This window comes from Heptranchias perlo, chromosome 14 (assembly GCF_035084215.1).
Source record: "Heptranchias perlo isolate sHepPer1 chromosome 14, sHepPer1.hap1, whole genome shotgun sequence".
Classification (NCBI taxonomy): Eukaryota; Metazoa; Chordata; class Chondrichthyes; order Hexanchiformes; family Hexanchidae; genus Heptranchias; species Heptranchias perlo.
In genome coordinates, this window is record NC_090338.1 from 18,110,794 (window position 1) to 18,127,517 (window position 16,724).

General features: G+C 45.0%; 1 protein-coding gene across 1 annotated transcript in view; it reads right to left on the minus strand.

Moving 5' to 3' along the window:
- The window catches only part of LOC137332335 (protocadherin Fat 1-like), a 140,300-nt gene that overhangs the window by 99,198 nt on the left and 24,378 nt on the right, over nucleotides 1-16,724 (minus strand). The gene's annotated exons all lie outside the window — the stretch shown is intronic.

Sequence of the window (16,724 nt, forward strand, 5' to 3'; positions counted from 1 at the left end):
CAGGCACATGGAAACAACACCACCTGCACGTTCCCCTCCAAGTCACACACCATCCCGACTTGGAAATATATTGCTGTTCCTTCATCGTTGCTGGGTCAAAATCCTGGAACTCCCTACCAAACAGCACTGTGGGAGAACCTTCACCACACAAACTGCAGCGGTTCAAGAAGGCGGCTCACCACCACCTTCTCAAGGAGAATTAGAGCAGGACAATAAATGCTGGCCTTGCCAGCGATGCCCACATCCCATGAATGAATTTTTAAAAATTGATAAAGTGGGAGAAAATTGAATATGAAAGTAAAGTAGCAAGAAATATAAAAATAGATTGTAAGAGCTTCTACAAGTATGTAAAAAGGAAGAGATTAGCAAAAGTAAACGTGGTTCCCTTAGAGGCAGAGACAGCAGAAAGCATAATGAGGAATTAAGGAAATGGCAGAGACATTAAACAAATATTTTATATCTATGTTCACAGTAGAAGACACAAAAAAACCTGGAAATAGTGGGGAACCAAGGGTCTAATGAGAGTGAGGAACTTAAAGTAATTAAGGTTACTAAATGCTGGCCTTTATATCTAGAGGACTAGAGGACAAGGGGGGAGAAGTTATGCTGCAGCTATACAAAACCCTGGTTAGACCACACCTGGATACTGTGAGCAGTTCTGGGCACTGCACCTTCGGAAGGACATATTGGCTTTGGAGGGAGTGCAGCGTAGGTTTACTAGAATGATACCCGGACTTCAAGGGTTAAGTTACGAGGAGAGATTACACAAATTGGGGTTGTATTCTCTAGAGTTTAGAAGGTTATGGGGTGATCTGGTCAAAGTTTGTAAGATAGTAAGGGGAACAGATGGGATGGATAGAGAGAAACTATTTCCACTGGTTGGGGATTCTAGGCGTAGGGGGCACAGTCTAAAAATTAGAGCCAGACCTTTCAGGAGTGAGATTAGAAAACATTTCTACACACAAAAGGTGGTAGAAGTTTGGAACTCTCTTCCGCAAATGGCAATTGATGCTGGCTCAATTGCTAAATTTAAATCTGAGCTAGATAGCTTTTTGGCAACCAAAGGTATTAAGGGTTATGGGTCAAAGGCAGGTATATGGAGTTAGATCACAGATCAGCCATGATCTTGTCAAATGACGGAGCAGGCAGGAGGGGCTGAATGGCCTACTCTTGTTCCTATGTTCCAATGTTCCTATAAAGAAAAAGTATTGGAGAAATTAATGGGACTAAAAGCTAACAAAGCCTCTGGACCTGTTAGCCTACATCCTCGGGTTTAAAAAGAGGTGGCTACAGAAATAGTGGGTGCATAGGTTTAAATCTTCAAGAATTCCCTACATTCTAAAACAGCCCCCGAAGATTGGAAGGTAGCAAATGTAACCCCGCTATTCAAGAAAGGAGGGAGAGATAAAATAGGGAACTATAGGCCAGTTAGCCTGTCATCAATAATAGGGAAAATGCTAGAATCTATTATTAAGGATGTAGTAAAAGGGCACTTAGAAAATCAGAGTATGATTAGGTAGAGTCACCACGGTTTTATGAAAGGGAAATCATATTTGACAAATCTATTAGAATTTTTTGACGGTGGAACTAGCAGGGTAGATAAGGGCGAACCAGTCGATGTAGTATATTTGGATTTTCAAAAGGCATTTGATAAAGTACCACATAAGAGGTTGTTACACGAGATTAGGGCTCATGGGATTAGGGGTAATATATACACATAGATTGAGGATTGGGTAACGGATAGAAAACAGAGAGTCGGAATAAAAGTCATTTTCGGGTTGGCAGGTTGTAACTAGTGGGGTGCCGCAAGGATCAGTGCTTGGGCCGCAACTGTTTACAATACATATCAATGACTTTGATGAAGGGACGGAGTGTGATGTATCCAAGTTTGTTGACGATACACAGCTAGGTGGGAAAGTAAGGTGTGAGGAGGACGCAAAGAAGCTGCAAAGGGATATAGACAGGTTAAGTGAATGGGCGAGAAGGTGGCAGATGGAGTATAATGTGGGGAAATGTGAAATTATCCACTTTGGTAGGAAGAATAGAAAAGCAGAATATTTTTTAAAAGGTGAGCGACTAAGAAATGTTGGTAATCAGAGGGATTAGGATGTCCTTGTACATGAATCACAAAAAGTTATCATGCAGGTATAGTAAGCAATTAGGAAGGCAAATGGTAAGTTAGCCTTTATTGCAAGGGGGTTGGAGTATAAGAGTAACGAGGTCTTGCTACAATTATATAGGGTTCTGGTGAGACCACGCCTGGAATACTGTGTACAGTTTTGGTCTCCTTACCTAAGGAAGGATATACTTGCCTTAGAGGGGATGCAATGAAGGTTCATTAGATTGATTCCTGGGATGAGAGGGATGTCCTCTGAGGAGAGATTGAGTAGAATGGGCCTATATTCTGCAGAGTTTAGAAGAATGAGAGGTAATCTCATTGAATTATATAAAATTCTCAGAGGGCTTGACAGGGTATAGGCTGAGAGGCTGTTTCCACTGGTTGGACTGTCTAGGACTCGGGGTATAGTTTCAATATAGGGGTTCAGCCATTTAGGCCGGAGATGAGGAAAAATTTCTTTACTTAGATGGTTGTGAATTTTTGGAATTCTCTACCACAAAGGGCTGTGGATGCTCAGTCATTGAGTGTATTCAAGACTGAGATCGATAGATTTTTGGACAATAAGGGAAACAAGGGACAGAGATAGGCGGGAAAGTCGAATTGAGGTAGAAGATCAGCCATGATCTTATTGAATGGTAGAGCAGGCTCGAGGCCCCGTATGGCCTACTCCTGCTTCTATTTCTTAGGTTTTATTCTTACTTTTCCCTCTGGTCCACTCCACACCTTCTGATCCTCTCCTCCCCTATACTTCTTCCTCTAGTTCCCTCTCCTACGCTCTACATGTACTAAGTCTTTCATTCCATCCCCCATGCCTGCTTCTGCTCTCCTTGCACTTTTGAATTTCCTCCCTGCGTAAGCTGTAATCTCCCTATTGGTATATGTCTGTATGGCATCTTCCTCCTGGTCACATTCCAAACAGCAAGAAATTTAGGCAATGCCACTGGGAACTGGGGATGTCCAAGCTTTCACTGTGGTCTGAAACTAGTCGGTTCCCTACAATGGCAATATACTGCTTTTAGAGCATAGGGGGAGTCTGCGATGCCCCTGGCTTCTCACAAGCATTTAGAACACTCTTTTGTTACAATTGCCAAAGCAGGAGTATGCAATCGCATGTACATGGAGACCAACTAGAAAGAGATGAGATTCTGATCAGACAAAAGGGCATAAAGACAATTTTATAAAAAATAAGATTACACGAGGAGAAACAGGAAGGTTAAATCTCAAGATAGTGAAACCTATAGAATCTGCATGTTAATTGAATGGGGCGGTGGGCCTGATGTGCGCAGGGGCTGTCTGGAGGAGTCAGCATAGGATCCCATTGAGTTCAGTCCTGGACCCTCATTATAATGTGGTCGGCTAGCAGCCAGCACGAAACATGCTCCCAAATAGGCAGCTCACCAATCTGGAGGTGAGAAAGCAAGCAGGGTGATCATTTGTGAAGGGGCCTGCAGCAGCACCTTATATGGGAGGTGTACTTAGCGTCAGGAGTACAAAGAAGCAGGACTTCGAAGCAGCAAGTAACATGTGTGAGGAACCTACAGCGCAAGTACATAACATTTCAAAGCCTTCAAGGTGCAAAACCCACAGGCCACTTCAATAAAATGGCCTCCAAAACCTCCATCCAACCTTCCCTGACAGCAGCTGAGGATCCCTTTAAACATTGCTGGAAATGGCTGCCTCCCAACTTGTACCGCGCATGGTTGGTGGAGCGGGAGCAGGAACTGGCGGTAGTCGAAAATGGCGTCAAGGTCTTAACTGCATTGTTTGACCCCGATTCGCATACCTCTATGAGGCTTCCGCCTGTTTCTGATGGGAGTTCTGGCCATGGTGCAGGTCCATTCAGGAAAATCGGGATGGACATCAATGCAGTAGTAAGTTGGCGCAAGTACCCACCACTTAATGGTGGTCTTGTTACCGCTCCCCATTTTTAAGTGTAAATGGGGGCGGTATTGATGGAAAAATTACCCCACCATGTATCAGGACAAAATTACAATATCAACACTGAAGCTTGTAAGGGTTGCAGGATGCCAGTGAAACAATTTTTTTTATTCGTTCATGGGATGTGGGCGTCGCTGGCGAGGCCAGCATTTATTGCCCATCACTAATTGCCCTTGAGAAGGTGGTGGTGAGCCGCCTTCTTGAACCGCTGCAGTCCATGTGGTGTAGGTTCTCCCACAGTGCTGTTCGGAAGGGAGTTCCAGTATTTTGATCCAGAAACAATGAAGGAATGGTGATATATTTCCAAGTTGGGATGTTGTGTGACTTGGAGGGGAACGTGCAGGTGGTGTTGTTCCCATGTGCCTGCTGCCCTTGTCCTTCTAGGTGGTAGAGGTTGCGGGTTTGGGAGGTGCTGTCGAAGAAGCCTTGGCGAGTTGCTGCAGTGCATCCTGTGGATGGTACACACTGCAGCCACAGTCTGCCGGTGGTGAAGGGAGTGAATGTTTAGGGTGGTGGATGGGGTGCCAATCAAGCGGGCTTTGTCCTGGATGGTGTCGAGCTTCTTGAGTGTTGTTGCAGCTGCACTCATCCAGGCAAGTGGAGAGTATTCCATCACACTCCTGACTTGTGCCTTGAAGATGGTGGAAAGGCTTTGGGGAGTCATGAGGTGAGTCACTCGCTGCAGAATACCCAGCCTCTGACCTGCTCTTGTAGCCACAGTATTTAAGTGGCTGGTCCAGTTAAGTTTCTGTTCAATGGTGACTCCCAGGATGTTGATGGTGGGGGATTCGGTGATGGTAATGCCGTTGAATGTCAAGGGGAGGTGGTTAGACTCTCTCTTGTTGGAGATGGTCATTGCCTGGCACTTGTCTGGCGCGAATGTTACTTGCCACTTATCAGACCAAGCCTGGATGTTGTCCAGGTCTTGCTGCATGCGGGCAGGACTGCTTCATTATCTGAGGGGTTGCGAATGGAACTGAACACTGTGCAATCATCAGCAAACATCCCCATTTCTGACCTTATAATGGAGGGAAGGTCATTGATGAAGCAGCTGAAGACGGTTGGGCCGAGGACACTGCCCTGAGCAACTCCTGCAGCAATGTCCTGGGGCTGAGATGATTGGCCTCCAACAACCTCTACCATCTTCCTTTGTGCTAGGTATGACTCCAGCCACTGGAGAGTTTTCCCATTGATTCCCATTGACTTCAATTTTACTAGGGCTCCTTGCTGCCACACTCGGTCAAATGCTGCCTTGATGTCAAGGGCAGTCACTCTCACCTCACCTCTGGAATTCAGCTCTCTTGTCCATGTTTGGACCAAGGCTGTAATGAGGTCTGGAGCCGAGTGGTCCTGGTGGAACCCAAACTGAGCATCGGTAAGCAGGTTATTGGTGAGTAAGTGCCGCTTGATAGCACTGTCGACGACACCTTTCATCACTTTGCTGATCATTGAGAGTAGACTGATGGGGCGGTAATTGGCTGGATTAGATTTGTCCTGCTTTTTGTGGACAGGGCATACCTGGGCAATTTTCCACATTGTCGGGTAGATGCCTGTGTTGGAACTGTACTGGAACAGCTTGGCTAGAGGCGCGGCTAGTTCTGGTGCACAAGTCTTCAGCACTACAGCCGGGATGCTGTCAGGGCCTATAGCCTTTGCTGTATCCAGTGCACTCAGCCGTTTCTTGATACCACGTGGAGTGAATCGAATTGGCTGAAGACTGGCTTCTGTGATGGTGGGGATATCGGGAGGAGGCCGAGATGGATCATCCACTTCGAACAGTGGGGTAAAAATTCGATGTTTGGGCGGTAGTGCAAAAACGGGCAGTATCTTGTACACTCCGTCAGATATTCAGCTCCATTGACGTCAGTGGAATTGAATATCAGGCAGGGCGGATAACTGGCAGCTGGTGAGATATTACCCCCATTTTGCACGACCGCCCTCGGCGAATTTCTACCCATTGGATCTAAGCCATGCTATATATTCCCTTCTTTTAAAAAATTTGGACGCAGATATAAAAACAAGGACAATTCTGGCATTCAAGAGAGCGTTACTTTGAGAATCCTGCAGGTAACAATGATGAGGGCCACAGGTATTCTAACTACAACACACATTCATCTTTAGAAGCAAATACTTTAGCAGGTTCCTGTGATTCAGCTTTGTTGCTACATGTCATAAATTTTATAGCAGGCTGATTTTTACTCTACAGTTCAACTTCAGAGGTCAAGTGTGCAGATAGCAGTTGTTTATAGAAGCTTTACCCTCATGCCCAAGCTAACCTGAACATGTACCAAAAGGAATGGGATACAATAAATAATATTCTATGCACTCTTTAACATAGCTCAGGACACCTGAAACAAAGTTAACCTATCACACGGGATGCAATAGGACGTTCATTATTACCTGACAATTATACAGCAATGATGTGGAGATGCCGGTGATGGACTGGGGTGGACAAATGTAAGGAATCTTACAACACCAGGTTATAGTCCAACAATTTTATTTTAAAATCACAAGCTTTCGGAGATTATCTCCTTCGTCAGGTGACGAAGGAGATGATCTCCGAAAGCTTGTGATTTTAAAATAAAATTGTTGGACTATAACCTGGTGTTGTAAGATTCCTTACAATTATACAGCAATGCAGTGAATCTTGTTTCCAAAACTTCCTTTGACTCGTGCAGATTGCAGATCAATCATCTGATTCAGTGGTGCTCGTCATGCGGCCTAGGTGCTGTTTGAGGCCCACCTCCCCTCATTTATGGCCCTTGCCAGGCAGACCTATGTTTCTCTGGGCCTCCAGGCATGGCTTGCTTAGCTATGCAATGTTACCAGAGCTGGAAATCAGCTTTGTTCCCTCTCCTTTTCTTACCAGCAACAAAAAAAACACTATCAGGAGGCAACCCTACCCCAGTATATGAAAACTCCTATTAAATTAGAACTAATCAACAGAGCTATTTAATAGGATCATTGGTCCAAAAGTTCTCTTGATAGCTCAGCATGTTTATCCAGTGGATGGAAGATTCCAGATTTGACCCTTCATCTGTGTTTGAGTTAGGTGCACTGCAATTGGCCTTAATGCTCCTGTGTTAGGGAGGGGACATTGGCCAGCGTTCCCTCCCCTGATCGTTCTCCAGCGACTCCTGCTGGAAGTGCATGTAGGTGAATACAGGATTGAGTTTGGATGTGATGCCCCCTTCAATGAAGTAACCTGTCAATGCTCATACATGGGTAAGGTACTGGAGCACCACCACCCACTGTGGAACCATACCCCAGCAAGGAGTCAATGGTTCATGGAAAGGGAAGAAGAACTATTGGTCCCGCAGCTGTTGTTTCTTCTTCCCGTAAAAGAATGCCTAGTCTTCACTTGTTAGCAGTCCACTGACCAAAATCAGGAGCTCACCATGTGGGCAATGCCAAGCAATCCTCCATGTCCTATCAATCTGTGGTGCAGATTGCTGCAGCTTTCCAAAGACATTGGCTGGGATTGTGGCCCTCAATAACAGGTTGGTGAACATGGCACTAACTGTTTGTTTGCACATTCCTGTGTCTGCAGACTGATGTTCAGGGGATTGAGGAGGTGAGGAAAGCATAGCACCAATGGCCACTGAAACATGTAGTTATGAATGTTAGAGAATCAGTTCTGTTCCTGGTTTTTTGTTACCCACTGGATGGAACATTGATCCAATAGGCAGACCAAACTAAACAGCATTAAATGCATTCTGATATCAGATATATTCTGATTCCCTGTTCATCCAGTTGATATAACTTCTACACTGACTTCTACTCTAAACAGTCAAAAATTATTAATTTTGTAATTATTATGGTTCCTCTTCTCGCAATTTTCTTCCCTTTTCTCTCTGCTGTGCTGTTAGCTGATCTGACCATGCACTACAAAAGACCCACTACATTTTTTGTTAATCAAATACGTAATCGCAAAGCTTCCCCCAACAGCTTTGGCCAAATGTGCAGCTTGGTGTATCACTGAGCTGCACAGGCCAAAAACATCCCACGTTCCATTCCTGGTCTGCCTTGAGTTTAGCTGATCTCATCCCAAAGCAGCAGCTGAGGGCATTACTACTGGCCTCAGCACCTCTGAGAAAAAGAATCATTAGTGTTCCTGCTCCTGAGGACTACACGTTTCCCCTGGCTGGAGAGTCTAGAACTCGGGGACATAGTCTCAGGATAACGGGTCAGGCATTTTGGACTGAGATGAGGAAGAATTTCTTCACTCAGAGGGTCGTGAATCTCTGGAATTCTCTGCCCCAGAGGGCTGTAGATGCTCAGTCGTTAAGTATATTCAAGACAGAGATCGATAGATTTTTGGACTCTAAGGGAATCAAGGGATATGGGGATCGGGTGGGAAAGTGGAGTTGAGGTCGAAGATCAGTCATGATCTTATCGAATGGCGGAGCAGACTCGAGGGGCCATATGGCCCGTCCTGCTCCTATTTCTTATGTTCTTATGCACACGGCGACTTCTGCTGCGCATGACTGTCAAGCGAGAACAGGACCCTGATTAACTACGATTCCATTGCGGTTGTATAGCCTGTAGAAGCTCACTGCCTGTGCTCAAAGAATGGTCACTTGAGCATAATATTAGAGAGCTGCAATCACACTTAACCAATGTGAAATCACACTTAACCATGACTCCAAAACAGCAATTAGAGTAAAAAAAATCAGGAGTCAATATTCCAACAGGCACTTATATTAAATTCCTCTATGTAATTGTTTATATCAGTCAGTAAGTGACATAGAATTACATAAAATGTACAGCACAGAAATGGGCCATTCAGCCCAACTGGTCCATGCTCCACGTGGACCTTTTATGCTCCACACGAGCCTTCTCCCTCCCTACCCTTCATCGAAACCTATCTGCATATCCTTCTATTCCTTTCTCCCTCATGTGTTTATCTCGCTTCCCCTTAAATGCATCGATGCTATTCACCTCAACTACTCCTTGTGGTGGCGAGTTCCACATTTTAACCAATCCCTGGGTAAAGAAGTTTCTCCTGAATTCCCTATTGGATTTATTAGTGACTGTCCTATGTTGTTAAAATATATTCCAATGTAACCACAACAGTGGCAACATTGCTTGTTTTACTCCATGATGGAATATATTTTGGTAGTTTATCCAAGTACAAAACCAAACACGAACAGTCCTATTTGGCAAAACTACTTGAAAAACCCACCTCCCCTCTGCGTGGTTGTCTGCTGCAGTAGCTCTTCCACCTCTTGGCTTCTTAGCTCATCTTTTATGTCTGCAGGTAGTTGTTAACCTCACGTCTCTCTAGACTCAACTGTCTCTGTAAGGAATGTCTCACTGTTTTTAAAAAAAATCTGCAGTTAAATAGTAGCTTCCTGTTAGCGATCCTTCCCAGTCTGATGAACAAAGGCTTCAGCTCATCATACTGACTGGTCAAATAGCTCCCTTGATGGTTCTGAGAATTTATCCTATGACGGTGTTTTAATGCTAATCTTTTCTTTTGTTCTACTCTTTTTGAGAATGAGCTGCAAGCTCTTCTCTGGCCTGTTTATATTACCTCCACTGTGTAAACCGGTCAGAGACAGGTTCAGTGGATGGGCCTGAGAACATTATGTCATGATGCAATTGAACAGCTAGGGAAATTGAAACTGTGACAGCGTCATGTAACAGCATGCTTAAGCGATCATGATGCTAATATGTGTCATTATGCAAGTATATGGAGTACTGCATTCAGTTCTGGGCACCGCACCTCAGGAAGGATATATTGGCCTTCGAGGGGGTGCAGCGCAGATTTACCAGAATGATACCGAGGATTAAAGGGTTAAATTATGAGGACAGGTTGCATAAACTTAGCTTGTATTCCCTTGAGTTTAGAAGATTGAAGGCTGATCTAATCAAGGTATTTAAAATGTTAAAAGGATTCAATAGGGTAGATAAAGAGAACCTATTTTCTCCGGAACAAGGGGGCATAATCTTAAAATTAGAGCCAGGCCATTCAGGAGTGAAATCAGGAAGCACTTCTTCACACAAAGGGTATCAGAAATCTGGAATTTTCTTCCCCAAAATGCTATGGATGCTGGGTCAACTGAAGCTTTCAAGACTGAGATCAATAGATTTTTTGTAAATAAATACTTCCTAATAAAGAAACTTTAACATTGTCCCAAAGCACCACCTCCAGGACCCTGCTCCATCACAGTCAACACGTTGGAAACCAGCATCTTGGAGGTAGCTTTAATCCCCAAGAATGGGTTGGTTGGGGGCGGATGGGAGGTTAAAATAACAGGTTTTTTGGAGCTTGGATACTTGAGGTACTTAAGTTTTTGTGTATTACAAAAGTTTAGTCTTACCTGTTCTGGTTTCCCATCGCTTCTGATTCACGTTAGGTGGGAAAGACCGGATTCATGAGGTCAGTGCTTTTATTGCACTGCTTGTGGGCCCAAGGAGCAGGAGTGCTTCATCCAGGCCCAATAAGCTCATCTGGCTGACAGGACCCCCGCGATCGGCTGACCTCCCTACCATCCACCCCATGCTGGACTCCCCCATCTTCCAATGCTGGACCCGCCTCCCCCTATGCTGGACCCCCCCCCCCCCACCACCATGCTAAACGCCCCCGATCTTCCGATGCTGGACCCACCCGCTCCGATGGTGGACCCCACCCGGTCTTCAAGGCCCACCTGATGTCATCCATGTTCCCCCAATTCCCTCCGATTTGTTCCAGGGCCCATGATCTCTCTCCCTCCCTCTTCCCTCTCTGATTCGCAGCTCCTTTCCCTTCCGACAGGAACCAGCCTATCAATCGATCAGCCTGGCGCATGGGAAACCAGGAAGCTCAAATACTTACCTTCAGTTGAGATGCGATCACAGATTGCGACGCACTCATTTCGTTTCCAGGTTCCCCACGCAAATATCTAGGGACAGGCTGGTTCCCGGCTCCAAACTAAAATCATGTCACTTGTGTCTCCGTTAGAATTGCCACGTCAGTTTCACTCTATACCAAGGTTTAGCCTTGGATTAGTTGGTAACATTTCTGCCTCTAAGTCAGCAGGTTGTAGGTTCAAGTCCCACTCCAGAGACTTCAGTGCAGTACTGATGGTGTGCTGCACTGTCAGAGGTGCCGTCTTTCAGATGAGATGTTAAATAGAGGCTCCACCTGCCCTCTCAGGTGGACATAAATTATCCCAAGGCACTATTTTGAAGAAGAGCAGGGGAGTTCTCCTGGTATTCTGGCCAATATTTATCCCTCAACCAAGACCTAAAACAGATGATCTGGTCATCATCACATTGTTGTTTGTGGGAGCTTGCTGTGCACAAATTGGCTGCTGTAATTCCTACATTACCACAGTGACTACACTTCAAAAGTACTTAATTGGCTGTAAAGTTCTTTGGGATGTCCAGAGGTCATGAAAGGCGCTAAATATAAAGAATTAGATGCCCTGAATGGTTCAGTAGCTAAATGCACTACCCAGTGTGGTGCTGATCCAGACAGACCTCAAAGTCCTGAAGTTTGATGCTTCGTTTTTGGAGAGTTGTTATTCTCAGCTGGAACAATAGAATCATAGAAGTTTACAACATGGAAACAGGCCCTTCGGCCCAACATGTCCATGTTGCCCAGTTTATACCACTAAGCTAGTCCCAATTGCCTGCACTTGGCCCATATCCCTCTATACCCATCTTACCCATGTAACTGTCCAAATGCTTTTTAAAAGACAAAATTGTACCCGCCTCTACTACTACCTCTGGCAGCTCGTTCCAGACACTCACCACCCTTTGAGTGAAAAAATTGCCCCTCTGGACCCTTTTGTATCTCTCCCCTCTCACCTTAAATCTATGTCCCCTCGTTATAGACTCCCCTACCTTTGGGAAAAGATTTTGACTATCTACCTTATCTATGCCCCTCATTATTTTATAGACTTCTATAAGATCACCCCTCAACCTCCTACTCTCCAGGGAAAAAAGTCTCAGTCTATCCAACCTCTCCCTATATGTCAAACCATCAAGTCCCGGTAGCATCCTAGTAAATCTTTTCTGCACTCTTTCTAGTTTAATAATATCCTTTCTATAATAGGGTGACCAGAACTGTACACAGTATTCCAAGTGTGGCCTTACTAATGTCTTGTACAACTTCAACAAGACATCCCAACTCCTGTATTCAATGTTCTGACCAATGAAACTAAGCATGCTGAATGCCTTCTTCACCACCCTATCCACCTGTGACTCCACTTTCAAGGAGCTATGAACCTGTACTCCTAGATCTCTTTGTTCTATAACTCTCCCCAACGCCCTACCATTAACGGAGTAGGTCCTGGCCCGATTCGATCTCCCAAAATGCATCACCTCACATTTATCTAAATTAAACTCCATCTGCCATTCATCGGCCCACTGGCCCAATTTATCAAGATCCCGTTGCAATCCTAGATAACCTTCTTCACTGTCCACAATGCCACCAATCATGGTGTCATCTGCAAACTTACTAACCATGCCTCCTAAATTCTCATCCAAATCATTAATATAAATAACAAGTAACAGCGGACCCAGCACCGATCCCTGAGGCACACCGCTGGTCACAGGCCTCCAGTTTGAAAAACAACCCTCGACAACCACCCTCTGTCTTCTGTCGTCAATCCAATTTTGTATCCAATTGGCTACCTCACCTTGGATCCCGTGAGATTTAACCTTATGTAACAACCTACCATGCGGAACCTTGTCAAAGGCTTTGCTGAAGTCCATGTAGACCACGTCTACTGCACAGCCCTCATCTATCTTCTTGGTTACCCCTTCAAAAAACTCAATCAAATTCGTGAGACATGATTTTCCTCTCACAAAACCATGCTGACTGTTCCTAATCAGTCCCTGCCTCTCCAAATGCCTGTAGATCCGGTCTCTCGGAATACCCTCTAACAACTTACCCACTATGGATGTCAGGCTTTTCCCTGCCGCCCTTCTTAAACAAAGGTGCAACATTTGCTACCCTCCAATCTTCAGGCACCTCACCTGTAGTAGGAAGCTACAACAGTCTCAAGAGCTCCTGGACTATGGGGAAGTGGGGGGGAGAAATAAGTCAGGAGTCCTGCTCCAGATTGCTATCCAGTGACCCACAATGGAAAGTGTGCACGTGTGAACAATGAGTCTGTGCAAGATCTGCTGTGATGCCTCCCAGGGGACAATAGCCTGTTAACACCACTGGAAGATGGGTGGTGCCTGTGAAACTGTGATCCAGTATGAATCAATGCCTTCAGGAAGGGAAGGAATAAAATATAATAGAAAGAACTTGCATTTTGCCTCATCAGGCCATCTCAAAGCGCTTCATAGCCAATGAAATACATTTGAAGTGTAGTCATTGGTGTAATGTAGGCAAACATGGCAGCCAATTTGTGCACAACAATATCCCATAAACAGCAATAAGATAAATGACCAGTACATTGAAGGTGGAGGATATCACTTTTCCTAGAGCAGATAAGGCATTCCCCATTTTACAACTGCAGAAGTAGCCTGCTTGGACCTACCACTTCTGACAGAACCAGCTGCCGTCAAGGCGAGTATAGGTTGTCACTTTTCTGGACGAATTTAACCTTACCCGCCCAACGGAAACTGAGCGGGTGGGCAGTTAAACTCACCCAGGTTACCTACCCACCCTGGAGATGCCAGGAGTTAATGGTTTCCAATTTCAACCAGCTCAACTGAGCCCAAAGCTGCTGGGGTCATTTTTTACATATGCATGTCGGGTCCTGATGGTGTCATCGGGACCCGACTGCAATTTTTACTCGGCCCATTGAGCAGGAAGTTGTAGCGAGTTTCCCGCCAGGTTAAGACTATGGGGAAGAGGATCGGGGGGCAGATGAGGCCCAAAAAGGTACTTTTTTTTTTAACTTTCCTTGTGGGGCCAGGTTTGTGGCGCTAGGAAGAACAGGATTGCTCCTCCGGGCCCCACAAGGAAAACTTAGGCCTTCTCTGTCACAGATATGTCCCCCCCACACCCCCATCCCGATCGTTAGACTCTTGTGGAATAGGATCTGCAAGCCGATCCTGCCACCTATCTCGTCTCAGCGGGTTGCGCGATTTTCCGCCGCTTCCGGCCAGAATGTGAGGGAAGTCGGCCGGTGAGATTTGAATGTGTCCCAGGAGTTAAAATACCCCAGGGCCTCGTTTCTGGATCAGCGGGTGAGTTTCTAACTCACACTGCTACTCACCCGCCAAAAACTGGCCCGGAGTTAAAATCGGGCCTTTGGATGACAGTTTTAAGCACACAGGACGCAATAAAAAAGTTTACCACTTGAACAAGAAGGATATCAATCCTAGATCAGTTTATAATAGCAGCCAGTGTAAACTCAAGCAACTGTAAAGATCTGATTGGCTGATAGTCATCAAGTGAATCTTTCCCAACCAGGAAACTCAACATGGCTGTTCTACACCAATCTGCTTTTCCTGTTACAAAATGCTGTTACAATATTTAATGCTGGAGATATTTGAAACTAATTTTCCCTTTTTGCTTTTTTGTGGGGAGTGTTTTAAAGTGAAGGTACCTTTCCCCATAGTACGGTTCCCTTTTAATTCAACACTTTCTTTTTGTCTTGTGGCATTTTTATACTGTCAGGGTGTTGGTGGGAGAGTGGTGCACAAATGGAGGCCCATCATCTCTGAGCACCATTCACCACATTTTTCCGAATGCTTGTGGTCTCTAACCGACTCATGGGACAGAAGCCTGGGTTTTCTGTAGCCTCCAATGGCCCTTCTTGAACCCATGAAATGTGGGGTCCTGGATGCTGTCAAAGTTGGCCTCCTCTATATTAACAATATGCCATCATAGGCTGTGGGATATCTGGAGTCCTGGCCACCCTCCCACCTACCACCCTCCATAAACTTGAGCTCATCCAAAACCCTGCTACCCATATCCTAACTCGCACCAAGTCCTATTCACCCATTACCCCTGTGTTCATTGACCTACATTGGCTCCCGGTCTGGCAATGCCTCGATTTTAAAACTCTTCATTCCTGTTGTTGCTGTTGCTATTGGAGTCAAAGGGGTAGATTTTGACTTTGTGTAATAGCATAGAATGGGTGATAGCAAGTCGGCAACCTGTTTTATAGTCAAAATCTACCCCAAAAGGTCTAAATAACATTTTTTTTGCTAGAAAGACAACTTCTGCTGCATCAGCTCAGAACTACACCTGCAGCAAAATGGCTATTGGTTAATTGATGGATTTACTGAACAGGGAATTGAAGAGTAGAAAAAGAGGTGTGATATGAGATTTTAAAAATTAGCCAGGATGTGCAGAGTGTTAACTAATGAGCTACTTGTCACATCTGTTAGCATATGAAAAGGTAGGAAATGATGGTGTGAGTGAATGAGACCAAGCCGTTCACTGAAAGGTGTCTGCCACAGCACGTTGTTTTATGAAATGAAGCTGAACTTCACTGTCCAGAGAAACAACACCTTTGCTTACTCTGGAAGCCGTACTATAATATGAACAAAGATGTGCTTGTGGCCCAACAGTATGGTGACAAACCACCTCAACAGCTCATCTGCTGCTAAAACCCTCATTCATACCTTTGTCACCTCCAGATTCAATTACTCCAGTTCTCTCCTGGTCAGTCTCCATCTGCTATAACCTTCAGCTCATCCAAAGCTCTGCGGCTTGTATCGTTTCCGGACGTCCATCACGCCTGCCCTTGCACCGAACCCCCCAACACCTCAAATTTAAAATTCTCATCTTTAAATCAATCCATGGCCTTGCCCCTCCCTGACCTTCTTCAGCCCTACAACACCACCTCCAGCACCTCCCCCTCCCTGAAACATCCAATCCTCTGACTCCAGCCTCTTAGCATCACCTCACCCCACCATTGGCGCTCATGCTTTCAGCTACCTCAGCCCCACCCTAATTTCCTTTACTCATCAAAGGCCCTCTGTAAGACCCACATCTTTGACCAAATGTTTGACCACCTGTAGTAATCTTTCCTTCTTTGGCTTTGCATTTATTTTCCTTTATGCCTCTGCAGAGCACTTTGAGGTGCAGTTAAAAGCACTATACTTTTAACTTTTAAAAATGTGGTGAATGGTGCTCAGAGATTACAGGCCTCCGTTTGCACACCACTCTCCCACTGGCACCCTGGCAGTTTAAAAGCATTATATAAATGAAAGCTGCTGCTGTTTCTCCCTGTACTGGCAATGTCAAATTTATATAAATGCTGACGGTAGCATTGGATGCCGTGGGCCATCATTTATTCAGCACATAAAGCAGCCCACCCACAATAGCTTGCAAAATGGTTTATTGCTTTGCTGGCTTGTATAGACCTTACATTAACATCGGGGGAGGACAGGATCCAAAAACGTGAAGTGACTACTTCAAAGCAATCAAGATTGCAAAATTGCAACTTCTTAGCAGCTGCACAAACGTGTTCTTATGTATGTGTAGTTATTTCAGTGTTGCTCCTGGTGTCTGAAAACCTTTATGCAATGTAAATGATATGAATTCAAGGACCCTGCAGAATAGCAACAACAACAACTACTTGCATTTATATAACACCTTTAACATAGGAAAACATCCCAAGGTGTTTCACAGGAGTGTAATAAGACAAAATTTATCATCAAGCCAAAGAAGGAGATATTAGGACAGGTGACTAAAAGCTTGGTCAATAAGGTAGATTTTAATGAGGGCCTTAAAGGAGGAAAGGTGGAGAGACGGACAGGTTTA